Raw genomic sequence first — 26,276 nt, 5'->3', positions numbered from 1 at the left:
AGAGCTCCGTCCCGGGAAGGGAGGCTTTAGAAAGAGAGAAGTTTCCAAACACCAGGAAACACTCTCACTGGCGAATCTGTGGCGAGCCTTGGAAGATCAGAGGGCCACATAACCCTCTTTTTTTTTTAAGATTTTTTTAAAACCCACAGACTACCCGCCAAACGGTAACTCCCAGCGGAGAAGCAGCGCAGACGCCTGCATACGCCATTAGCAAGTGGGGGCTGGGCAGGGAGGAGCCGGCTGAACTGCTTAGAGAGAGGACTGGGCTTGAATGCCGCGAGAACAATTTGAGGGAACTGGGGAGAGCAAAGCAGACTGTGGGATAGCTTCCCCACGAAAAGGCGGAAAGCTCTAACCTAAGACTGGGCCAGCCGCGCTCACAGAATAAAGGACTGAGCAGAGCGAGCCGGCTGCGGTCGGCCCATCCCCCATCCCCCGCCAAGACAGGCAGGGAGCGCAGCCAGAGCCGGAGCGGACAACCGCAGCCCCAAGAGGCATCTGATACAAACTGCAGACAGGCTTGTTGCTAATCAGGACTTCTTGGGCTCGGGCCGGTCGATATCTACCTGAGAAGGTGTGCCGGTTGTACACCCAGAAAACTGAGTGGCGGGGACTGGGGAGGTGATAAGTCGCAGAGACAGCGCTCGCCAAACACCTGGTCCCCTGAACTGCTCGGACCAGGGAAAGCACAAAACGCAGGCCCAACCAAGTCTGTGCCTTTGTGGAGTACCTGAGAACCTGAACTTGAGCCACTCAGACCTGGGAAGTGCATACAACCCAGCGCCGGCCTCGGACAGTTCCCGGCAGAGCAACCTAGAGCCTGTGCAGTGTAGACTGGGACAGCATACGTGCTGTGAGCGGGGGCAAACCCAGTGTGGCCGAGACACTGCGATCACTCCCCACAGATGCCAGAGATATTCGTCTGCAGCGTTCCTCCCTTCCCAGAACAGGACGGAACAACTGAGCCTTAAAAAGTGTCCACACACCCCCTAGTATCAGGGAGGAAATTAGACACTGAAGAGACCAGCAAACAGAAGCTAAAAGAGAGGGAACCACCTTGGAAATGACAGATTGAGACGTCTAGAGGCTACTCCAAGAATAAGACCAAAAACCAGAGGCAAGAGGCTTAAGCCCGAATCCTGAGAACACCAGAGAACTCCTGACTCCAGGGAACATTAATTGATAGGAGCTCATCATACGTCTCCATACCTACACTAAAACCAAGCACCACCCAAGGGTCAACAAGTTCCAGAGCAAGACATACCACGCAAATTCTCCAGTAACACAGGAAACTAGCCCTGAACTTCAATATACAGGCTGCCCAAAGTCACTCCAAACCCACTGACATCTCATAACTCATTACTGGACACTTCATTGCACTCCAGAGAGAGTGGTGCAAATCCAGCTGCACCCACCAGAACACCGAAACAAGCTTCCCTAACCAGGGAACCTTGACAAGTCACCTGTCCAACCCCACACACAACGAGGAAACTACATAATAAAGAGAACTCCACAAACTGCCAGAAGAGGGAAAGGCCACCCCAAGCAAAGCATTATAAGCAAGATGAAGAGGCAGAGAAATACCCAGCAAGTAAAGGAACAAGATAAATGCCCATCAACACAAACAAAAGAGGAAGATATAGGGAATCTACCTGATAAAGAATTTCGAATTTTGATGGTGAAAATGATTCAAAATCTTGAAAGCAAAATGGAGTTACAGATAAATAACCTGGAGAAAAAGATTGAGAAGATGGAAGAAAGGTTTAATAAGGACTTAGAGGAAATAAAAAAGAGTCAATATACAATGAATAATGCAATAGATGAGATCAGAAACACTCTGGAAGGAACAAACAGTAGAATAACAGAGGCAGAAGACAGGATAAGCGAGTTAGAAGATAGAATTGTAGAAATAAATGAAACAGAGAGGAAAAAAGAAAAACGAATTAAAAGAAATGAGAACAATATTAGAGACCTCTGGGACAATGTTAAACGCTCCAACATTCGAATCATAGGAATCCCAGAAGAAGAAGACAAAAAGAAAGACCATGAAAGAATACTTGAGGAGATAATAGTTGAAAACTTCCCTAAAATAGGGAAAGAAATAATCACCCAAGTCCAAGAAACCCAGAGAGTCCCCAACAGGATAAACCCAAGGTGAAATACTCCAGTTCAGTTCAGTCGCTCAGTCGTGTCCGACTCTCCACGACCCCATGAATCACAGCACGCCAGGCCTCCCTGTCCATCACCAACTCCCGGAGTACACTCAAACTCATGTCCACAGAGTCAGTGATGCCATCCAGCCATCTCATTCTCCGTCGTCCCCTTCTCCTCCCGCCCCCAACCTTTCCCAGCATCAGAGTCTTTTCCAGTGAGTCAACTCGTCTCATGAGGTGGTCAAAGTATTGGAGTTTCAGCTTTAGCATCAGTCCCTCCAATGAACATCCAGGATTGATCTCCTTTAGAATGGACTGGTTGGATCTCCTTGCAGTATAAGGGACTCTCAAGAGTCTTCTCCAACACCACAGTTCAAAAGCATCGATTCTTTGGCGATCAGCTTTCTTCACAGTCCAACTCTCACATCCATACATGAAATACTCCAAGACACATATTAATCAAATTAACAAAGATCAAACACAAAGAACAAATATTAAAAGCAGCAAGGGAAAAACAGCAAATAACACACAAGGGGATTCCCATAAGGATAACAGCCGATCTTTCAACAGAAACTCTGCAGGCCAGGAGGGAATGGCAAGACATACTTAAAGTGATGAAAGAAAATAACCTACAGCCCAGACTACTGTACCCAGCAAGGATCTCATTCAAATATGAAGAAGAAATCAAAAGCTTTACAGACAAGCAAAAGCTGAGAGAATTCAGCATTACCAAACCAGCTCTCCAACAAATGCTAAAGGATCTTTTCTAGACAGGAAACACAGAAAGGGTGTATAAACTCGAACCCAAAGCAATAAAGAAAATGGCTATGGGATCGTACTTATCAATAATTACCTTAAACGTAAATGGGTTGAATGCCCCAACCAAAAGACAAAGAATGGCTGAATGGATACAAAAACAAGACCCCCATATATGTTGTCTGCAAGAGACCCACCTCAAAACGAGGGACACACACAGACTGAAAGTGAAGGGCTGGAAAAAGATATTCCATGCAAATAGAGACCAAAAGAAAGCAGGAGTAGCAATACTCATATCAGATAAAATAGACTTTAAAACAAAGGCTGTGAAAAGAGACAAAGAAGGAAACTACATAATGATCAAAGGATCAATCCAAGATGAAGATATAACAATTATAAATATTTATGCACCCAACATAGGAGCACCGCAATATGTAAGACAATTACTAACAAGTATGAAAGGGGAAATTAACAATAATGCAATAATAGTGGGAGATTTTAATACCCCACTTACATCTATGGATAGATCAACTAAACAGAAAATTAACAAGGAAACACAAACTTGAAATGATACAATAGACCAGTTAGACCTAATAGATATCTACAGGACATTTCACCCCAAAACAATGAATTTCACCTTTTTCTCAAGCGCACACGGAACCTTTTCCAGGAGAGATCACATCCTGGCCATAAATCTAGTCTTGGAAAATTCAAAAAAGTTGAAATCATTCCAAGCATCTTTTCTGACCACAATGCAGTAAGATTAGATCTCAATTACAAGAGAAAAACTATTAAAAATGCCAACATATGGAGGCTGAACAACACGCTGCTGAATAATGAACAAATCATAGAAGAAATCAAAAGAGAAATCAAAATATGCATAGAAATGAATGAAAATGAAAACACAACAACCCAAAACCTCTGGGACACTGTAAAAGCAGTGCTAAGGGGGAAGTTCATAGCAATACAGGCACACATCAAGAAACAAGAAAAAAGTCAACTAAATAACCTAAATCTACATCTAAAGCAACTAGAAAAGGAAGAAATGAAGAACCCCAGGGTCAGTAGAAGGAAAGAAATTGTAAAAATTAGGGCAGAGATAAATGCAAAAGAAACAAAAGAGACCATAGCAAAAATCAACAAAGCCAAAAGCTGGTTCTTTGAGAAGGTAAATAAAATTGACAAACCGCTAGCCAGACTTATCAAGAAACAAAGGGAGAAGAACCAAATCAATAAAATTAGAAATGAAAATGGAGAGATCACAACTGACAACACAGAAATACAAAGGATTATTAGAGAATACTATCAGCAATTATATGGCAATAAAATGAATAACCTGGAAGAAATGGACAAATTCCTAGAAAAGTACAACTTTCCAAAACTGAACCAGGAAGAAATAGAAAATCTGAACAGACCCATCACAAGCACGGAACTAGAGGCCGTAATCAGGAATCTTCCAGCAAACAAAAGCCCAGGTCCAGACGGCTTCACAGCCGAATTCTACCAAAAATTTAGAGAAGAGCTAACACCTATTCTACTCAAACTCTTCCAGAAAATTGCTGAGGAAGGGAAACTTCCAAACTCATTCTATGAGGCCACCATCACCCTAATCGCAAAACCTGGTAAAGACCCCACAAAAAAAGAAAACTACAGGCCAATGTCACTGATGAACATAGATGCAAAAATCCTTAACAAAATTCTAGCAATCAGAATCCAACAACATATTAAGAAGATCATACATCATGACCAAGTGGGCTTTATCCCAGGAATGCAAGGATTCTTCAATATCCACCAATCAATCAACGTAATGCACCACATTAACAAACTGAAAAATAAAAATCATATGATTATCTCAATAGATGCAGAGAAAGCCTTCGACAAAATACAACATCCATTTATGATAAAAACTCTCCAGAAAGTGGGAATAGAAGGGACATACCTCAACATAATAAAAGCTATATATGACAAACCCACAGCAAACATTATCCTCAATGGTGAAAAACTGAAAGCATTTCCCCTAAAGTCAGGAACAAGACAAGGGTGCCCACTCTCACCACTACTATTCAACATAGTTCTGGAAGTTTTGGCCACAGCAATCAGAGCAGAAAAAGACATAAAAGGAATACGAATTGGAAAAGAAGAAGTAAAACTTTCACTGTTCGCTGATGACATGATCCTCTACACAGAAAACCCTAGAGACTCTACCAGAAAACTACTAGAGCTAATCAATGATTACAGTAACGTTGCAGGATATAAAATCAACACACAGAAACCCTTGCATTCCTATACACTAATAATGAGAAAATAGAAAGAGAAATTAAGGAAACCATTCCTTTCACTGTTGCAACGAAAAGAATTAAATACTTAGGAATATATCTACCTAAGGAAACAAAAGACTTGTACATAGAAAACTATAAAACACTACTGAAAGCAATCAAAGAGGACACTAATAGATGGAGAAATATACCATGCTCATGGATTGGAAGAATAAATATTGTAAAAATGAATATACTACCCAAAGTAATTTATACATTCAATGCAATCCCTATCAAGCTACCAACGATCTTTTTCACAGAACTAGAACAAATAATCTCACAATTTGTATGGAAATACAAAAAACCTCGAATAGCCAAAGCAATCTTGAGGAAGAAGAATGGAACTGGGGGAATTAACCTGCCGGACTTCAGGCTCTACTACAAAGCCACAGTCATCAAGACAGTATGGTACTGGCATAAAGACAGAAATATAGATCAATGGAACAAAACAGAAAGTCCAGAGATAAATCCATGCACCTATGGACACCTCATCTTTGACAAAGGAGGGAAGAATATAAAATGGAGAAAAGACAGTCTCTTTAACAAGTGGTGCTGGGAAAACTGGTCAGCCACTTGTAAAAGAATGAAACTAGAACACTTCCTAATACCATACACAAAAATAAACTCAAAATGGATTAGAGAGCTAAATGTAAGACCAGAAACTATAAAACTCCTAGAGGAGAACGTAGGCAAAACACTCTCCGACATAAATCACAGCAGGATCCTCCATGACCCACCTCCCAGAATATTGGAAATAAAAGCAAAAATAAACAAATGGGACCTAATTAAAATCAAAAGCTTCTGCACAGCAAAGGAAACTATAAGCAAGGTGAAAAGACAGCCTTCAGAATGGGAGAAAATAATAGCAAATGAAGCAACTGATAAAGGATTAATCTCCAAAATACACAAGCAGCTCCTGCAGCTCAATTCCAGAAAAATAAATGACCCAATCAAAAAATGGGCCAAAGAACTAAACAGACATTTCTCCAAAGAAGACATACAGATGGCTAACAAACACATGAAAAAATGCTCAACATCGCTCATAATCAGAGAGATGCAAATCAAAACCACAATGAGATACCATTTCACACCAGTCAGAATGGCTGCTATCCAAAAGTCTACATGCAATAAATGCTGGAGAGGATGTGGAGAGAAAGGAACCCTCTTACACTGTTGGTGGGAATGCAAACTAGTACAGCCACTATGGAGAACAGTGTGGAGATTCCTCAAAAAACTGGAAATAGAACTGCCATATGATCCAGCAATCGCACTCCTGGGCATACACACCGAGGAAACCAGAATTGAAAGAGACACATGTACTCCAATGTTCATTGCAGCACTGTTTATAATAGCCAGAACATGGAAGCAACCTAGATGTCCATCTGCAGACGAATGGATAAGAAAGCTTTGGTACATATACACAATGGAGTATTATTCAGCCATTAAAAAGAATACATTTGAATCAGTTCTAATGAGGTGGATGAAACTGGAGCCTATTATACAGAATGAAGTAAGCCAGAAAGAAAAACACCAATACAGCATACTAACGCATATATATGGAATTTAGAAAGATGCAAATGATAACCCTGTATACGAGACAGCAAAAGAGACACAGATGTATAGATCAGTCTTTGGGACTCTGTGGGAGAGGGTGAGGGTGGGATGATTTGGGAGAATGTCATTGAAACACGTATGTTGTCATATGTGAAATGAATCACTAGTTCAGGGTCAATGCATGTTACAGGATGCTAGGGGCTGGCATGCGGGGATGACCCAGAGGGAGGATAAAGGGAGGAGGGAGGTGGGAGGGGGGTTCAGGAGGGGGAACTTATGTAAACCCGGGGCGAATTCATGTCAATGTATGGCAAAACCAACCAATATAATATTGTAAAATAATTTGCCTCCAATAAAAAATAAATTAATTACAAAAAAAAAAAACCTATGAGTTTAGTTCAAGAAACACTCTTTGTGTTTCCATACCATTCACTATGGAGACAATATTAATACAAACCTAAATAATTGACTCCCAAAATCTAACAGGAATACCAGACACACAAAAATTAACTACAACAAAAGGTAGTCTCTGATAAATGCGATTGAAGAGGTATTTATCATTGCAAAGTAGTGGAGTGAGAGGTACTTGCAATGCAGGGAGCTGGAGAAGCCTGAATAGGTGGAATTAAGACTTAACTCTGACGGGTGGGTAAAGCAAAGGGAAAATTTTATAAACTAAATCCTGAGAATGCAGAAGATTTGAGACAAAAAGGAAACAAGTATGGCTCAAGTAAGGGATAAGTTAGCTGGAGATGAAAACCTAAAGAAAGCTTAAAATGGGCCATGAAGAATGTCAGACTTCATATCTTTATTTCATAAGCAATATTTATTTTTTTGCACAAACAATAAGTGCACATAAAAGTGAAAAACCATCTAGAGGGTGGGGATAAACTGACCACCTTTCCCGCATCCTTCCTTCCTATTTAAAGAGGTCTATGAGAGTTAGACTGTGAAGAAAGCTGATTGCTGAAGAATTGATGCTTTTGAACTGTGGTGTTGGAGAAGACTCTTGAGAGTCCCTTGTACCTCAAGGAGATCCAACCAGTCCATTCTAAACGAGATCAATCCTGGGTGTTCATTGGAAGGACTGATGCTAAAGCTGAAACTGCGATACTTTGGCCACCTCATGCGACGAGTTGACTCACTGGAAAAGACTCTGAAGCTGGGAAAGGTTGGGGGCGAGAGGAAAAGGGAACGACAGAGAATGGGATGGCTGGATGGCATCACTGACTCTGTGGACATGAGTTTGAGTGAACTCTGGGAGTTGGTGATGGACAGGGAGGCCTGGCGTGCTGTGATTCAGGGGGTCGCAGAGAGTCAGACACGACTGAGCAACTGAACTGAACTGAACTGAACCAGTCTTGACTTGTAGGGGCTTCCCTGGTGGCTCAGCAGAAAAGAATCTGCCTGCAATGTAGGAGATGCGGGTTCGACCCCTGAGTGGGAAAGATCCCCTGAAGAGGGCATGGCAACCCACTCCAGTATTCTTGCCTGGAGATTCCCATGGACAGAGAAGCCTGACAGGCTACAGTCCCTGGGGTCGCAAAGAGTCAGACACGACTGTAGCAACTGTGCATGCACACATCATTCTTGACTACATGAAACATTATGAATAAGGAAATACCATCATTAGAACCATGCTATATCAGGGCTTCACCAGTGGTTCAGTGGTTAAGAATCCACCTGTCAATGCAGGACATGTAAGTTTGATCCCTGATCCAGGAAGACCCCACATGCTGTAAAGCAACTAAGCCCGTGTACCACAACTATTGAGCCTACGCTCTAGAGCCTGTGAGCTGCAACTGCTGAAACCCATGTGCCCTGGAGCCTGTGTTCTGAACAAGAGAAGCCACCGCAATGAGAAGGCCATGTACTGCAACTAGAGAGCAGCCCCTGTTCACTGCAACTAGAGAAAAATCCCTGTGCAGCAACGAAGACCCAGAAGAGCCAAAAAAAAAAAAAGAACTATACTTGTGGAGCATGGAATCATGCAGGGAATGAGAAGCACATAATTAAAGCAACTACTCCATGGTGTCTTATAATCATTGTCACCAGGTGAGAGTGTGAGTAGTTGTGTTATTACTGAAGGGGAGAACACGCCGGCCTAAAACATGCCACTTGACACGTGGATTATTTTCAGCTGACGGCAATCAAGATCCAGAAGACTCAGCAAAAACTTTTACCTCTCCCTTAACTACCTAAAAGAATTTAGATAGGGGGCCTGGCCCAGAAAAACAGCTATTACCATAATGTTATCTGCAAGTCCTACCTGCATGGCAGAGCAAAGTTCTAAAATATCACACATTAGGTCTTATCCTATGAGTCACTCTCCTCTCCTTTGAAGATCCAGGCCCTACTCCCACTCCTTAGCATAGGATGGCACATAAGCCTCAACTGTCCAACTTGCTCTTGAGTCTCTTATCACAGGGGATCCTGTACATACCAACTTAAATATGTTTTCTCCTGCTAATTTGTCTTGCTGCTGCTAAGTCGCTTCAGTAGTATCAGACTCTGTGCAACCCCATAGACGGCAGCCCACCAGGGTCCCCCGTACCTGGGATTCTCCAGGCAAGAGTACTGGAGTGGGGTGCCATTGCCTTCTCCAATTTGTCTTATGTCAACTTAATTATTAGATCAAAGAACCTAGTGCTGTGCTGAGTCACTCAGTTGTGTCCCCCATGGGACACAGTCTCTTTGAGACCCCCATGGACTGTAGCCTGTCAGGCTCCTCTGTCCATGGGGATTCTCCAGGCAAGAATAATGGAGTGGGTTGCCATGCTCTCCTCCAGGGGATCTTACCAACCCAGGATCTGGGTTCAAAGAACCTAGAAGAGAAGGGAAAAATTTTCCACCCCTACATTAACTTTCCATTGACTTGGCCTAGTAAGACTAACAGAGCACACTTTTTAAGCATCTTCGATTTTATGAATTAGGTAAACAGATATCCATGTCTCAGGAATATCCTCTGTTCCCTACATTCTTTAAAAGCCTATAAAGTATTAAAGGCCACTAAATGTTAGCCGCTTAGTTGTGTCCAACTTTTTGCGACTTCATGGACTAGGGCTCTCCAGGCTCTTCTGTCCATGGGATTCTCCAGGCAAGAATTCTGGAGTGGGCTGCCATTTAAGAATGCTAATAGCAGATAAGGGCTTCCCTTGTGGCTCAGCTGGTAAAGAATCTGCCTGCAATGCGGGAGACCTGGGTTCAATCCCTGGGTTGGGAAGATCCCCTGGAGAAGGGAAAAGCTACCCACTCCAGTATTCTGGCCTGGAGTCCGTGGGGTCGTAAAGAGTCGGACATGACTGAGCGACTTTCATTTCAATAGCAGATAAAAACAATAATAAATTAAACCAGTTTAGCAAAAAGCTACTTAAGTTTGGAATGTGAATCTTAAAGTAATACATTTTAACATGTTGTTGAAGGTTATAAATGACTAAAGGCATATTTGTTTACTGGATGCAAACAGAAAGCATGAGAAATGTCCCCAAATGTCTCAACTGGGAAATGGAGAATTTCTTCATCATCATTTGACAAATAAGAAATTAATCAAATCAACAACACTTTAAATCACTCACAAATTGCTAGTATCACAAAATTAATGTTAGTTATATATAGCAGTGGTAATTTATTTTCTATATAACAAATGTTCACAAAAAGCTTGACAAACTCCTTTTAGAAATAAGAATAGTCACTTCATACAAATAGATGCTAGAAAAGGAAGAGAATAAACGCTGGCTGACATTTAAAAATCAATGTCTCTAATTACTATGCACATGCATTTCAGGAAGCGTGCCAATATATAATTTAGTGCCCCCCTCTTGCTCCAACTTGCCTATCTAATAACTACCTTCTAAACAAGAAATATCTTAAATATGTTAGTTACAAAGCATATATATATTTTGCTTTTTAAATCTTGTTCTTTCTCATTCATGTACATATATTCCTTACCATAAATTATACTACCACCTTCGTTTGAGTGGGTTTTAATATGTACCATAATTTAAAGGTTTGCTATGTGTAAAATAATTAATACTCTGAGAATAAAAATTCCAACTTATAAGATGGAATATTTCTTAAAATGCTTTTACCTTTCAAAAAATTATTTTGCCAGATTGTATGCATAATTACTGTCAAATAATAGGCACCATTTCATTATGACAGGGTACTCATATATTATATAGCAATCACATTTTAAATCCCAGAGTAAAGGCATTAATTCACCATTGATAGATGCACTTAACTGTATATGTTAAAAACTATGTGTTAAAGTAAAAACCCTGACTCATTTAGTACCAGGTAATTGTTTTGCAACTTCTGTTAGGTGAATATTAACATAATCTTTATACAAATGCTAATAACTCCCAAAATATTTGCTTATAACCAAATGCTTCCACAACGTGGCTACCAAAGAAATTTTTGGAATAGAAGGCATTATTGGGAAAAAGAAAGAAAATCTATTAGAGCTTTTGAAAAAAGTAAAGATAGGCAAGACTGATGTTCATTTTGCTTCAATTTCCCAAATACAAATATTAACAAATATCTATTCTGGAAAGAAAGCTGCAAAATTATTTCCAGAAAATTTTCTCACATAAAGGAAAAATAAAACTTGGCAGGTAATAGAAAGAACATCATTTAAAAGAACCTCATTCATCATCATTCAGTGATGATATATCAGGCTTAGAAAAAACTGCTTTGAAAGGAAATTGAGTCTATAATTACTTCAAATTAAAAGTTTAAAAAAAGGCAAAGGGGATCTTTCTAAAAATAAGCTAAATAACTCAAAATTAACTGTTCTGTCTGCAAGCCCTAATTACATTACCCACTAACTGATACACTTTTCAGCTGCAATAAAACACTTTGAAAAAACTTACAGTACCTTGAATACTGACTGACTTAAATAAAATCCCACTTCTAAGCCAAAGAGCAAGTTCCCCAAAGAGCAGACTATATCCAGTACATTTAGCACTAGGAAAAAAGAGAAAGTCAATGCACTTAGAATAGGATCAATAGGGCCCTTCTGAGTTTGAGAAAATGTACATTATTGAGAAGGCCTACGTTATTCTTTGAGACTTGTAACAGAATGTAAGTAAAAGCAGCATATGCCATTAGGCACAGATAAAACATGAATGAGCAAATGAATGAGTTCATTATTATCCTTACAGACTTTTCTGTAGCCTACACTTTTCTCTTCTGGTTTGCTTTCTAAATCCTTGTATAAGAGTAACAAAATGCTCTAGTGCTTCATGAAAAAACAAAAAACCACCACCACCACGTTTAAATGAAGAATCTGTGTGCTGTTAGAAATAAATTACCTGAACATGATCTTTGTGAAATATGCACTGACACAAATAACAGAAATAATAAATAAGACTGCTGCTGCTAAGTCACTTCAGTCGTGTCCGACTCTGTGTGACCCCATAGACGGAAGCCCACCAGGCTCCCCCATCCCTGGGATTCTCCAGGAAAGAACACTGGAGTGGGTTAATAAATAAGACTGGGGAAGGATAAATAAGATGCTGAAGTAAACAAAAGAAAGCTGAATCATTTTGCAAAGGTATATATGAAGAAATGCTGTTGAGCTACCAATATTCAGAAAATAAATACTAACATAATGTATAAGCATATACAGATGAATAATATACCATATAAAGAGAGCAATTTCAGAAAAGAGAATTTTGGCATACTCTGTAAGTCTACAAATAAAAAGAACTGTATATAAATATAAGTCCTTGAGTTCATAAACTTGTTTTGCACAGGGGTATGGGTTAGTAATTATGAAAATACATCATATGTATATAAGAATTTAAGAAACAAATATTCCATGGACAGATTGCTCACTGTGCAGTTATAAATTAGAAAAGGGGAGAGGCTAGAGTGAACATAAAGATACTGGATTAGAATCAAGAGGTATCAACTGGAACTCTTGGCTTTTAATAAATTCACAGATAGATAAAGATATAAATATAAGTGTGTGTGTAGGTGCATGTCAGTATACAATACAATTCCTAACTCTGACAACTGACAGGGTCTATAATGACACCCAGCAGCAACAACCCTGCTGAGGACCTCGATCTGTGTTTCCAACCATCAATCTTCACCAATTAAAACAAAAACATTTGGCTCTTTAGAGAAAAGGTTGATTTCTGGACTGAGGAAGGAAAATTATAAGAAGAGCCTAGAACATCTTGTGGTACTGGGAAGTCAGGAGGTATGGAAAAGTGATGACAGTGCATCAAAAACTCAGAGAAGCCAAATTGAAGGTGTTCCCAATGGCCAAAGCCAAAACAGCAAAATCAAATCAGAGTGCTAGCTTACAACAAATGGAGTGAATTATTCCTAAGTCTTCCGTAATATGAATAAGTATATCAGGAAGAAGGGACAGTGGTTCTTTACATTTCAATCCCTATTAATGCACTATTAATCCCTATTAATGCACTGAGAAAGAATGAAGGAAACTGAAATTCACCATATTTGAAATATTCGCCAAAATGAAATTGAAAAAACGTCATGATAACTGGTGCTGCAGGCAAAAACCAGTGAAAGATACTAAAACTAGAAGACGAAGGTAGGATGAGAAACATGACACTTCCCTGTCTCAAAGTTCTTCCCCAGAAAACACTTATTACTTACAATACACACACACACACAGTGACTTCAGGGTACAGAAATTCCGAAAACTAACCAAATAATCCAAATTACCAACACGACTACCTTACCTGCTTATTGCTTCCATGGTGTTCTTCCCTAAAATTATCCCCCCAAAAAGATCAACCTAAGGGGAATTCTATATAATAACTGACTAATATTCTTCAAAAAGTGTCAAGAGCATGAAAAGCACAAGTGAGGTACTGTCACAGATTATATTAAGGAGACATGAAGCCAAACATAAAAGAATATAGGGTTGCATTTATGTAAGTTTCAAAATCAGGTAAAACCAAACCCCAGTGTTTGGAGTTGGATACCTAAGTAATAAAAGTATAAAAAAGAGCAAGAAAGCACAGATGTACAGACAACGGTCATCTTTGGTGGGAGAAAGAAGCTTGTGAATGAGAAATAGCATACTGGAGACATCTAGGGTGCTGGCAACATTTTCCTTCTTGTTCTGAGAAATGGTTAAATGTGTGTTGGTTACATGAAACTTCATTAAGCTGTACATTTATTTTTTATGTACTTTTCTGTATATATATATTACATATATGTATACATATAGTATTAAATGTATACTATAAAAGGTCTTTATATAAAAAGCACAAAGAAAAAAAAACACAAGCAATCAGTATGAGAATACTGACTCCTAAATGAGAGGTACAGTGCTAATTGGTATATCAGCATATTTTAATATTCCTGGATAAATAGATGAGTGTTTTAAGAGATGAGGGTCTAGGGAATCCACAAGTCACTCTATCTACTTCTTAGGGCATGCATTCGTGCTAAGTTGCTTCAGTCATGTCCAGCTCTTTGTGACCACATGCAATGTAGCCCACCAGGCTCCTCTGTCCATGGAATTCTCCAGGCAAGAATACTGAAGTGGATTGCCATGCCCTCTTCCAGGGGATCTTCCCAACCCATGGTTAGTACTGGAGCTACAAATTCTACGGAATAAATATAACATGAAAACAGAGAACTCACATATCTGGGCATGATGGTATAATGGTTTTAAATGGAATGACATTAAAATTTTTAAAAAAAGAAACACAAGTGCATTAAAAATGTATAGATAAAATCTCTACTTCCAGCCAAGGATAAGGGTAATAAGAACTGAATTAGGTCCTACTCCCTCTAACCAACTAAAAACACAATGTTGTACAATGGTTTTCAGAAATTGGTCGAAAGGTAGCACAGGTCAATGGTACCCATAGAAAGTAAACAAATAAGTGAGTCCTACCACTACCCCAGCTTACCACCTGGAGCTTTCAGATCACAGTGACCATAAAGCCTAACACACTTACTGAGTCTCCAAAGAAAAAAACTGCCAACCCCATTTCAAGACAAATGAAAGCACACATCTATGAAAAAACTTGTACCCAAGTCTCACAGCAGCTTTATGCGTAATAGCCAAGACTGAAAATATCTCAAAGGTCCATCCACACACAGGTGAAGAGATAAGTAAATTGTGACCCAGCTATATAACAACAGGCTACTCAGCAATAAAAAGAAATTGACTACTGATACATGTAACAATATGGATGAATCTAATGTTAAAAGAAGCAGGGGGAGAGGGGACATACATATTGTGTGTTTCCATTTATTTAAGATTCTAGAAAATGAATACCAGCAGCATGGTTGCCAGAAAAGGGAATGAAGGGTGTTGGAGGAGAGAGGGAGAGAGGGATTAACAAAGGGCAGGAGGAAACTGTGCAGGGTGCTGGGTATGTCCATCATCTTATTCCAGGAGTGGTCATTTCACACTCAAAAATCTAATTGCACACTTAAACTATGTACAGTTCATCATATATCAATTACTCCTCATAAAGTTGTAAAAAGTAATATACAAACTTCACCTTCCAAATTTTACTAAACATATTTTAAAAGAAACTCTATAAATGTTCACAGGTCACATAGCAAACTGAGTCTACCAATAATTCTTAATCAATCCACCCTGATCATTCTAAATGGCAAGGTGGTTTTTTTGAAGAACTGCCTGTGCAAACAGGAAGCAGAATAGTCTGAAAAGTGGATTTTAACAGGGAAATCATTTAACACATATAGTTCCCCACATGCTTTATTATCTACTGATCATAAGAATTATGCTATAGTTTACTTCTACCTACAAAAGGAGAGGAGAGTGACTTTATATAGGGATTAGCCTCAAATCTAAACATCTGAAATTATGTGAACATCACCATATCCATTAATTTTCACCATTTTGAAAACTGACTCCAAGATGTATATGTAAAACACATTTGTAAAAAAAAAAGTGATTAAAACTTTCATTTCCTGTATTGGGAAATTCTGAATCTTATTTTATTTTCTCCATTTTTGTTGTACAAGTTTCCCTTGAATATTCTGCATATGACTTTGACCGTCCGCCTTCCTTTTTCCCTGGGAAAAAGTAGGAACATTATGCTAAGGGGCTATTTTTGCAGAAAAGTATAAAAGATGCTGTGGAGACAAGAAACAGAGAAATTTAAGCTGAGTGGATATAATTCACAATTCCATTTTTTTTCTGTCTAAATTATAGCACCATGTCGCATATTACCAGCTATTTCAATAATAGCTATGATCAATCAACGAGAGAAATGTTGTTTTTTAAAATCACAGACCCCAGAATGACTGAGACTGTTATATTCTACACTGAAAAGAATTACTGCAAATCTGAATTTCAGCTTCATAGAACTCTCCACAAAATGCTGACACATGAACTGTAAAAACTACCACAAACTGCCTATATGTCTCTATTGATAGAATATACATTATATTGATTTTCTCTTTACTATTAATTCTAATTTGAATACTCTTCTAAATATTACATATGCATCCCTTTTCTTAAAATATAAATTATGGTAGATATTGAATTGGTATTTTTTCATTCCTAACGCATGTATTAGCTATCTTTATTAAGTAATTAATTCTTTATCATTTTCAAGACTTCACTTATGAAAGTGCCTATTTTGAGTTAACAGACAGTTTCTAACTAATTCACTATATTCTTTTGTTCAAACAGAGTAACTTCTGACTGGCTTAGTTTATAAAGTCCTTGAAGGAACTTTTTACCTAGTAGAATAGCTCATGTAAAAGAATTTAAACTATAACAATTCACTTTAACCTTTATTTTGATATCTGTTCAAAACATACTGATAACTAATAAACTATGTTTAATTACTTCAAATTTAAAAGTGACCAGAATACTATGCTGCACATCAATTATTTGCTTATAAATCAATATTTATCCTTGCTATACACCTTGATCAACTAACAAAGGTCAACATAATGTGTGAGATAGTTTAACTTCAGTAATGTAACAAACATAATCTAGTTTAAGTATATTTAAGATGAAGTTCCAGAATATCATATGCTGGGTTGACAACAGGAAATTATGAGATATTCATAAGTAAGACATCACTGGATAGTGTTGGTGATGCTATAAGTTCAGTTCAGTTCAGTCGCTCAGTCGTGTCCGACTCTCCGCGACCCCATGAATCACAGCACGCCAGGCCTCCCTGTCCATCACCAACTCCCGGAGTTCACTCAAACTCATGTCCACAGAGTCGGTGATGCCATCCAGCCATCTCATTCTCCGTCGTCCCCTTCTCCTCCCGCCCCCAACCTTTCCCAGCATCAGAGTCTTTTCCAGTGAGTCAACTCGTCGCATGAGGTGGCCAAAGTATTGCAGTTTCAGCTTTAGCATCAGTCCCTCCAATGAACATCCAGGATTGATCTCCTCTAGAATGGACTGGTTGGATCTCCTTGCAGTATAAGGGACTCTCAAGAGTCTTCTCCAACACCACAGTTCAAAAGCATCGATTCTTCGGCGGTCAGCCTTCTTCACAGTCCAACTCTCACATCCATACATGACCACGGGAAAAACCATTGCCTTGACTAGATGGACCTTGGTTGGCAAAGTAATGTCTCTGCTTTTTAATATACTATCAAGGTTGGTCATAACTTTCCTTCCAAGGAGCAAGCGTCTTTTAATTTCATGGCTGCAATCAGCATCTGCAGTGATTTTGGAGCCCAAAAAAACAAAGTCTGACACTGTTTCCACTGTTTTTCCATCTATTTCCCATGGAGTGGTGGGACCAGATGCCATGATCTTTGTTTTCTGAATGTTGAGCTTCAAGCCAACCTTTTCACTCTCCTCTTTCACTTTCATCAAGAGGCTTTTGAGTTCCTCTTCACTTTCTGCCATAAGGGTAGTGTCATCTGCATATCTGAGGTTATTGATATTTCTCCCGGCAATCTTGATTCCAGCTTGTGCTTCTTCCAGCCCAGCGTTCCTCATGATGTACTCTGCATAGAAGTTAAATAAGCAAGGTGACAATATACAACCTTGACGTACACCTTTTCCTATTTGGAACCAGTCTGTTGTTCCATGTCCAGTTCTAACTGTTGCTTCCTGACCTGCATACAGGTTTCTCAAGAGGCAGGTCAGGTGGTCTGGGATTCCCATCTCTTTCAGAATGTTCCACAGTTTATTGTGATCCACACAGTCAAAGGCTTTGGCATAGTCAATGAAGCAGAAATAGATGTTTTTCTGAAACTCTCTTGCTTTCTCCATGATCCAGCGGATGTTGGCAATTTGATCTCTGGTGCCTCTGCCTTTTCTAAAACCTGCTTGAACATCTATAAAGCATGATACTAAATGTTACTCAGCTGCCTAGGACCATATTTTATAAATGACTGAAAGACCCTCATGCCTTTACAGTGAAATCAATTTGATTATTCCCCAAAAACAAGACAGAAGTCTGAAAACATTACGCTAAGTGAAAGAAGCCAGTCACAAAAGGACAAATATTGTATATTCCCCTTATATGAGGTGCACAGCACAGTCAAATTCATAAAGACAGAAAGGAGAATAGCAGTTACCAAGACCAAGGTGAGAAAGGAACAGACAGTTACTGTTTAATGGGTACAGAGTTTCTGTTTAAAATGATCAAAAAATTCTGGAAACTGACAATGGTGATGGTGGTACAGCACTGGGTACTTAAGATCACTGATTTGTAGACTTAAAAAACGGTTACAGAGGTATGTTTCATGTTATGTATATTTTATAACAATTTTAGGAAGTCCCAAAATACCATTCCTAAAATAGAAGTCTATCAAACAACTTCAAACATTTTTCTCTTAGTGATTCCCAAAGAGATTGTTCCAGACCTCCTCCCATCTCTAAATCTCCTTAAATCATCCCTTTCTCCTCTCACTCCAAAAACACTTTCATTTTTCATTGAGTGGAGAAGCCTCAGTCTTGAGCTACCAGTTTATCTATTTTCCAATTCATCTGTATTTCTATACATACATTCTTAGCCTTCCTTTTCATCCCCTTGCTTAAGCTGTCCAGCCCTCCATTGACTTAATACCTTCCCAACTTCAACACTTAATATTTTCTCCTCAAAGATCTGGACTCTTCTATTTTTTTCCCACTCTGCCAATTAACAAGGAGGGTTACAAGGGCAGGAATGGCCATTCTGAAGTTGAGTCAACTAAAAATCACTATACAATGGATAACATTTGTGGAAGTAATCTATCCTGAGACAGATGACTCATAGATGAAGATTTCTAGGTCCTTTTTGTTCAGAGTGTTATAATGCTGTGGAAAGGGTGGCTGAAAAATTACACTGTATGTCTGATTCCCAACTTTGGTGCTTATTACCCATACAACTTCAGGCAACTCATTTAGCTCCTTTGTAGGCTCAGTATTTTCTTGGGCAAATGGTTATGACTTAACTTCACAGAAATGTTTTGAGGGTTAAATGAAATAATGTATGTATTTAATATTCATACAATCTAACCTAATCAGTGGAATACATTAAATGACCCAAAGTACATTTTCAAAAGACATGATGTTTTAAAAAGAAGAAAAAATGAATTGACTTGTATGAAGTAATCTGTCAGAATGTGTATGATCCACACATGTCTACATGTAAGCAAAGAGGGAGAAAAAGAAAGAGGCAGATAGTCAGTCAGAAAGGAGGATAGAGACTGGCTGACACAATTAGCAGAGATGAACAATCTGGATGCTAGAAATGCATATACTAATGTGGAAGAGACCTAATTTTCTAAGCTCTGGATGAAATATCCTTCAAGATTACCGCTTTTTCTCTGATCACACAGTCACAAAAGAATCTCTTCTGAGGACTGAATAAGTATCTGAGTAGATAGAAATGCTGCTGTAAACAGATACCTCAGTATATATGTATATGGGCTTCCTTGGTGGCTCAGTGGTAAAGAATCTGCCTGCAATGCAGGAGAAATGGGTTTGATCTTTGTGTTTGAAAGATCCGCTGGAGGAGGAAATGGCAACCCACTCCAGTATTCCTGCCTGGAAAATCCCATGGACATTCCAGTATTCCTGCCTGGAGAATCCCATGGACAGACGAGCCTGGTGGGCTATAACCCATGGGGTCACAAAGAATTGGACACAACTGAGCTCACACACACGTATGTATATGTATTTATAATGCATGTGTGTACATACACATCTACATGTAATGATATACAGTTGACCCTTGAACAACACACATTCGGGCACCGACCATCAGCAAGGTAAAAAAGCTGAATATAACTCACAGTCTACCCTCCCTACACAGAGTTCCTCATCCACAGACTATCATGGATCCTATTAGATTGTAGTATTTTCTCTTAAAAAAAGAAAAACCACATGTAAGTGGATCTAAGCAGTTCAAACCTGTCTTGTTCAAGGGTCAAGTGTATTACTATAAATTAGTACTGATAGTTACAAAGTCACAAAAACTATAATAATTATAGGTGTTACTTACTGAGAACCTCATTGTACAAGGCCCTATGCTAAGCTTAATTTTACATTACATGGTCTTCTCTCTGGTATGAATTTCAATTTGAATACTCTTTTGGTGTTAGGAATTTAGATTTGTCATTTAATCTTGTCAAAGAATCCCATGAGTTACGTACCATTATTATCCCCATTTAATAGATGCAAAAGCTAATAGAAATTATTAATTTGCCTAAGAGCACACAACTTGTAAGAGGTCAAACTGGGAATCAAACTGCTTTTCCTCTGGCTCTTTGTTCTTAATTCTCACACTGTACGGGCACTGTTCTTTAATAATTAAGAAGTTTGGTTAAGGATAATTAATTCCCCACAACACGAACAATGCTGAGGGATAAAATCAGTTTGGGGTTTGCAAAGCACTAGCCAACCTTTTAAACTGTGTGGAGTACCTCCTCCTCAGTCAATGTGGTTTACTTCTTTAAGAGGAGAAACAAAGGGTAAAAAAGAAAAGTCAACAAGGGAGGAAAATCAGGTCAATCCTCTATTTAATCTTGGCTCTTCCCCATCTTCCTTCTCTTAATGAAGTTGAACCATTAAGTATCATTTACTTATGGTGTATTTCAGACTCTAGGCCAGGTATCAGAGACATAAAGATGATCCCTGCCTTGGGACCTCTTACTCTTCAAAAGAGGTAGCAGGTTTGAAATATTTGAACTATAATAAACTGAGATAAACTGGCAAATTCTCTAACAGGCCCATGGAAACTATGCAGTGCAGTAATCTTCTGACTACTTAAGACTTTTAAACCCTGAAAGTAGAGGCTTGCAGATTAAGTGTAAACTCACACACTGGTTTTCAAGGACTTCCTTTAGGTGCATGCCCTCAACGTAAAACCCAACACTGGAACCACTGATAAGAGTTTTCATATTTTAAGACTGTTATCAAATGCCATGAAGCATCATCATATAACATTTTATATTATAATCCCAGACTGCCAGTACAGTGCCCTGACACAAGGTGCATGATCAATGGTTGCTTGGTAAGTGGAAAAAAAGAAATTGAACAGAAGAAAAAAACCAAAACAAAGAACAACCCATATGTCCTTAGGGAAGAACTAACCACTGAAATTAATTATTTAAAAAAATACTGAGAAATATAATGCAGATTTTTATATAAATATGAAACAAATTTATATGTAGATGACTTTGCCATAAAATATTTTGTATGCAGAACCAAAACTGACAGCTGAAGTTCTAGTATGATCTAAATAAGATAAGATTACATGGTTTGGGGGAATTTGGAATAGGATGTCCACAACTGAGATGACAGATGAGGCATAACAGATAAGGAAGAAGCTTAACAGGTTCTGAAAATTCTTCTTCAGACTAGTTTTAGAAAAATAAACCTGAGATATTTATGCAAAATTTTAAAATGTTGCTGTATTACATCCTTCAGTTCAGTTCAGTCGCTCAGTCGTGTCTGACTCTTTGCAACCCCATGAATCACAGCACGCCAGGCCTCCTTGTCCATCACCAACTCCCGGAGTTCACTCAAACTCAATGTCCATCGAGTCGGTGATGCCATCCAGCCATCTCATTCTCTGTCATCCCCTTCTCCTCCCGCCCCCAATCCCTCCCAGCATCAGAGTCTTTTCCAGTGAGTCAACTCATCGCATGAGATGGCCAAAGTATTGGAGTTTCAGCTTTAGCATCAGTTCTTCCAATGAACACCCAGAATTGATCTCCCTTAGAATGGACTGGTTGGATCTCCTGGTAGTCCACAGTTCAAAAGCATCAATTCTTCGGCGATCAGCTTTCTTCACAGTCCAACTCTCACACCCATACATGACCACTGGAAAAACCATAGCCTTAACTCAGTTCAGTTCAGTCGCTCAGTCGTGTCCGACTCTCCGCGACCCCATGAATCACAGCACGCCAGGCCTCCCTGTTCATCACCAACTCCCGGAGTTCACTCAAACTCATGTCCACAGAGTCGGTGATGCCATCCAGCCATCTCATTCTCCGTCGTCCCCTTCTCCTCCCGCCCCCAACCTTTCCCAGCATCAGAGTCTTTTCCAGTGAGTCAACTCGTCGCATGAGGTGGCCAAAGTATTGCAGTTTCAGCTTTAGCATCAGTCCCTCCAATGAACATCCAGGATTGATCTCCTCCAGAATGGACTGGTTGGATCTCCTTGCAGTATAAGGGACTCTCAAGAGTCTTCTCCAACACCACAGTTCAAAAGCATCGATTCTTCGGCGGTCAGCCTTCTTCACAGTCCAACTCTCACATCCATACATGACCACGGGAAAAACCATTGCCTTGACTAGACGGACCTTGGTTGGCAAAGTAATGTCTCTGCTTTTTAATATACTATCAAGGTTGGTCATAACTTTCCTTCCAAGGAGCAAGCGTCTTTTAATTTCATGGCTGCAATCAGCATCTGCAGTGATTTTGGAGCCCAAAAAAACAAAGTCTGACACTGTTTCCACTGTTTTTCCATCTATTTCCCATGAAGTGATGGGACCAGATGCCATGATCTTTGTTTTCTGAATGTTGAACTTCAAGCCAACCTTTTCACTCTCCTCTTTCACTTTCATCAAGAGGCTTTTGAGTTCCTCTTCACTTTCTGCCATAAGGGTAGTGTCATCTGCATATCTGAGGTTATTGATATTTCTCCCGGCAATCTTGATTCCAGCTTGTGCTTCTTCCAGCCCAGCGTTCCTCATGATGTACTCTGCATAGAAGTTAAATAAGCAAGGTGACAATATACAACCTTGACGTACACCTTTTCCTATTTGGAACCAGTCTGTTGTTCCATGTCCAGTTCTAACTGTTGCTTCCTGACCTGCATACAGGTTTCTCAAGAGGCAGGTCAGGTGGTCTGGGATTCCCATCTCTTTCAGAATGTTCCACAGTTTATTGTGATCGACACAGTCAAAGGCTTTGGCATAGTCAATAAAGCAGAAATAGATGTTTTTCTGAAACTCTCTTGCTTTCTCCATGATCCAGCGGATGTTGGCAATTTGATCTCTGGTGCCTCTGCCTTTTCTAAAACCTGCTTGAACATCTGGGAGTTCACGGTTTACATACTGCTGAAGCCTGGCTTGGAGAATTTTGAGCATGACTTTACTAGCGTGTGAGATGAGTGCAATTGTGCGGTAGTTTGAGCATTCTTTGGCATTGCCTTTCTTTGGGATTGGAATGAAGACTGACCTCTTCCAGTCCTGTGGCCACTGCTGAGTTTTCCAAATCTGCTGGCATATTGAGTGCAGCACTTTCACAGCATCATCTTTCAAGACTTGAAATAGCTCAACTGGAATTCCATCACCTCCACTAGCTTTGTTCGTAGTGATGCTTTCTAAGGCCCACTTGACTTCACATTCCAAGATGTCTGGCTCTAGGTCAGTGATCACATTATCGTGACTATCTTGGTCGTGAAGAACTTTTTTGTACAGTTCTTCTGTGTATTCCTGCCACCTCTTCTTAATATCTTCTGCTTCTGTTAGGTCCATACCATTTCTGTCCTTTATCGAGCCCATCTTTGCATGAAATGTTCCCTTGGAATCTCTGGTTTTCTTGAAGAGCTCTCTTGTTTTTCCTATTCTGTTGTTTTCCTCTATTTCTTTGCATTGATCACTGAGGAAGTCTTTCTTATCTCTCCTTGCTATTCTTTGGAACTCTGCATTCAGGTGCTTATATCTTTCCTTTTCTCCTTTGCTTTTCGCCTCTCTTCTTTTCACAGCTATTTGTAAGGCCTCCTCAGACAGCCATTTCGCTCTTTTGCATTTCTTTTCCATGGGGATGGTCTTGGTCCCTGTCTCCTGTACAATGTCACGAACCTCCGTCCAGAGTTCATCAGGCACTCTATCAATCAGATCTAGTCCCTTAAATCTATTTCTCACTTCCACTGTATAATCATAAGGGATTTGATTGAGGTCATATCTGAATGGTCTAGTGGTTTTCCCTACTTTCTTCAATTTAAGTCTGAACTTCGCAATAAGGAGTTCATGATCTGAGCCACAGTCAGCTCCTGGTCTTGTTTTCGCTAACTGTATACAGCTTCTCCATCTTTGGTTGCAAAGAATATAATCAATCTGATTTCGGTGTTGACCATCTGGTGATATCCATGTGTAGAGTCTTCTCTTGTGCTAACTAGACGGACCTTTGTTGGCAAAGTAATGTCTCTGCTTTTTAAAATACTATCTAGGTTGGTCATAACTTTCCTTCCAAGAGGTAAGCGTCTTTTAATTTCATGGCTGCAATCAGCATCTGCAGTGATTTTGGAGCCCAAAAAAATAAAGTCTGACACTGTTTCCACTGTTTCCCCATCTATTTCCCATGAAGTGATAGGACCAGATGCCATGAACTTCGTTTTCTGAATGTTGAGCTTCAAGCCACTAGAACCTAAAACATCTGAAAGCACCTGTGGCATAACTGTCAACAAACATTGTTTTATAAACGCTCTGATGATGAGTGGTAGGGCCCACGGTAATTTATTTCTGAGATCAAACAAATATTTCCTTCCTTTACTTCCTGAAGTTCTGTTATATTAATAGTATAGAACTCACAAGTTCAGCCTCCTCTTCACTTTCCATCAAGTGTTACTCCTAACAATTTTAATTTTAAAATAGCCTCTTTCTGAGACTAGAATTTCTGCATCAGGAGGGTGATTTGATACTGAATTACTGGGATAAGAATGGGAAAAATGGGAGAGTAGAGGAGGAAGGAGGAGTCGGGAGAACAACATAAGAGATACCAACAACAGAAGGACTGCAGTTAAATGGCCAAGAGGGATTTAATCCGCTAACGTTGCTTGTCTCCAAAAGCATAAAAGTTGTTCTTGTGACTTTTTCCCTTAATTAAAAAGAACAAGGCGGCAGTGGCAGGCAAGTAGCATGAGGCAAGTCTTAGAATCAATATGAACATCGAGTATGTCATAAATGCAGTGAGATGCCCTTTTAACAGGGAGGGAGAGGAACAGTAGTATGCTTTGGGTGATTCAATAAGGTAAAGCAATGGGTTGCCTCTCTGAAATCAGATTAATTTTACAAGAAAGTGAAGTTGTCTTTACATTTTATATTACAAGGTACAGTGCTTATAAGAATAATAATCTCTACCATCAGAAAAAACACAGAGCTAATGAGAAGGAAAAGGCACTGTGAATATATCTATTATACATAAGGAATCTAGAAATTGCTGCATAGAATATGGCTATTATACTAAGTGCCAACATTTATTACTATATATGAACAATAGCACTGATAAGATTTCCTGCCAGATGGCAGATAAGAAGGGCCTATTAATATGATTCTGTAATTTAAATGGTTACAAGCAGCAAACTGAAAACTAAAAAAACTTTCAACTAGTACTGTTTTAAAATAGAATTCTACTACAATACCTGAAAATAGCAAGCACATTTCAACTATTTCATAAGGTAAAATAAATTTAGTAAGGTAATATCAAGGTAGCTTAAAGCAAAACAACTCCATATGTGCGCATGACACAAACAGAAGTAAAATCTAAAGGTACACAGTTACTGCAGGAAATTAACTGTTTCACAAGTACTTACTAACAGGTTAAGTTTCAACATTTTGTCATTCATTAGAGAGGTACTCAAAAGATTATGTATGGCAGTCTAAAGTGAAGACACATTGAAGAGAAATGGCAACTAGATCCTTTTTAGATGCTACTGCCATAACTAAAATTATCCAGAATACTTTGTTTTCTTTTTTTCTTATAGTACATGTTGTTTTTTAGTTGCTAAGCCATGTCCAACTCTTTTGCTACTCCACCCGCCAGGCTCCTCTGTCTCCTCTCCATGTCTTGCGTCTCCTGCATTGGCAGGCGGGTTCTTTTAACACTAGTGCCAATAGAGTACATATAATATTGTTTATAAACTACCTACCAGTGTTGCTTACAAAGTACCTACAAAATTTGCATTTATTGAAAGTTTTATCCGTAGTTTAAAAGCAATCTGACAAAGTGAAACTCAAACTATATAATTACTTATAATGATGATGAGCACAGTACTTTGAATTATAAAAATTTCAGGCTATGAAAAACACTTATAAAAACCACCTCACACATGTA

At 39.2% G+C, this 26,276-nt stretch overlaps 1 protein-coding gene across 3 annotated transcripts in view; it reads right to left on the bottom strand.

Annotated features, from left to right (window-relative positions):
* RNGTT (RNA guanylyltransferase and 5'-phosphatase) overlaps nt 1–26,276 on the bottom strand; it is a 246,444-nt gene that overhangs the window by 43,882 nt on the left and 176,286 nt on the right. The gene's annotated exons all lie outside the window — the stretch shown is intronic.

This window comes from Moschus berezovskii, chromosome 10, assembly GCF_049115385.1.
Source record: "Moschus berezovskii isolate FMDL1 chromosome 10, NW_MosBer_1.0, whole genome shotgun sequence".
Taxonomy (NCBI): Eukaryota; Metazoa; Chordata; class Mammalia; order Artiodactyla; family Moschidae; genus Moschus; species Moschus berezovskii.
Note: the sequence above shows the minus strand (reverse complement) of the source record. Positions and strands in the feature narration are given on the sequence as shown.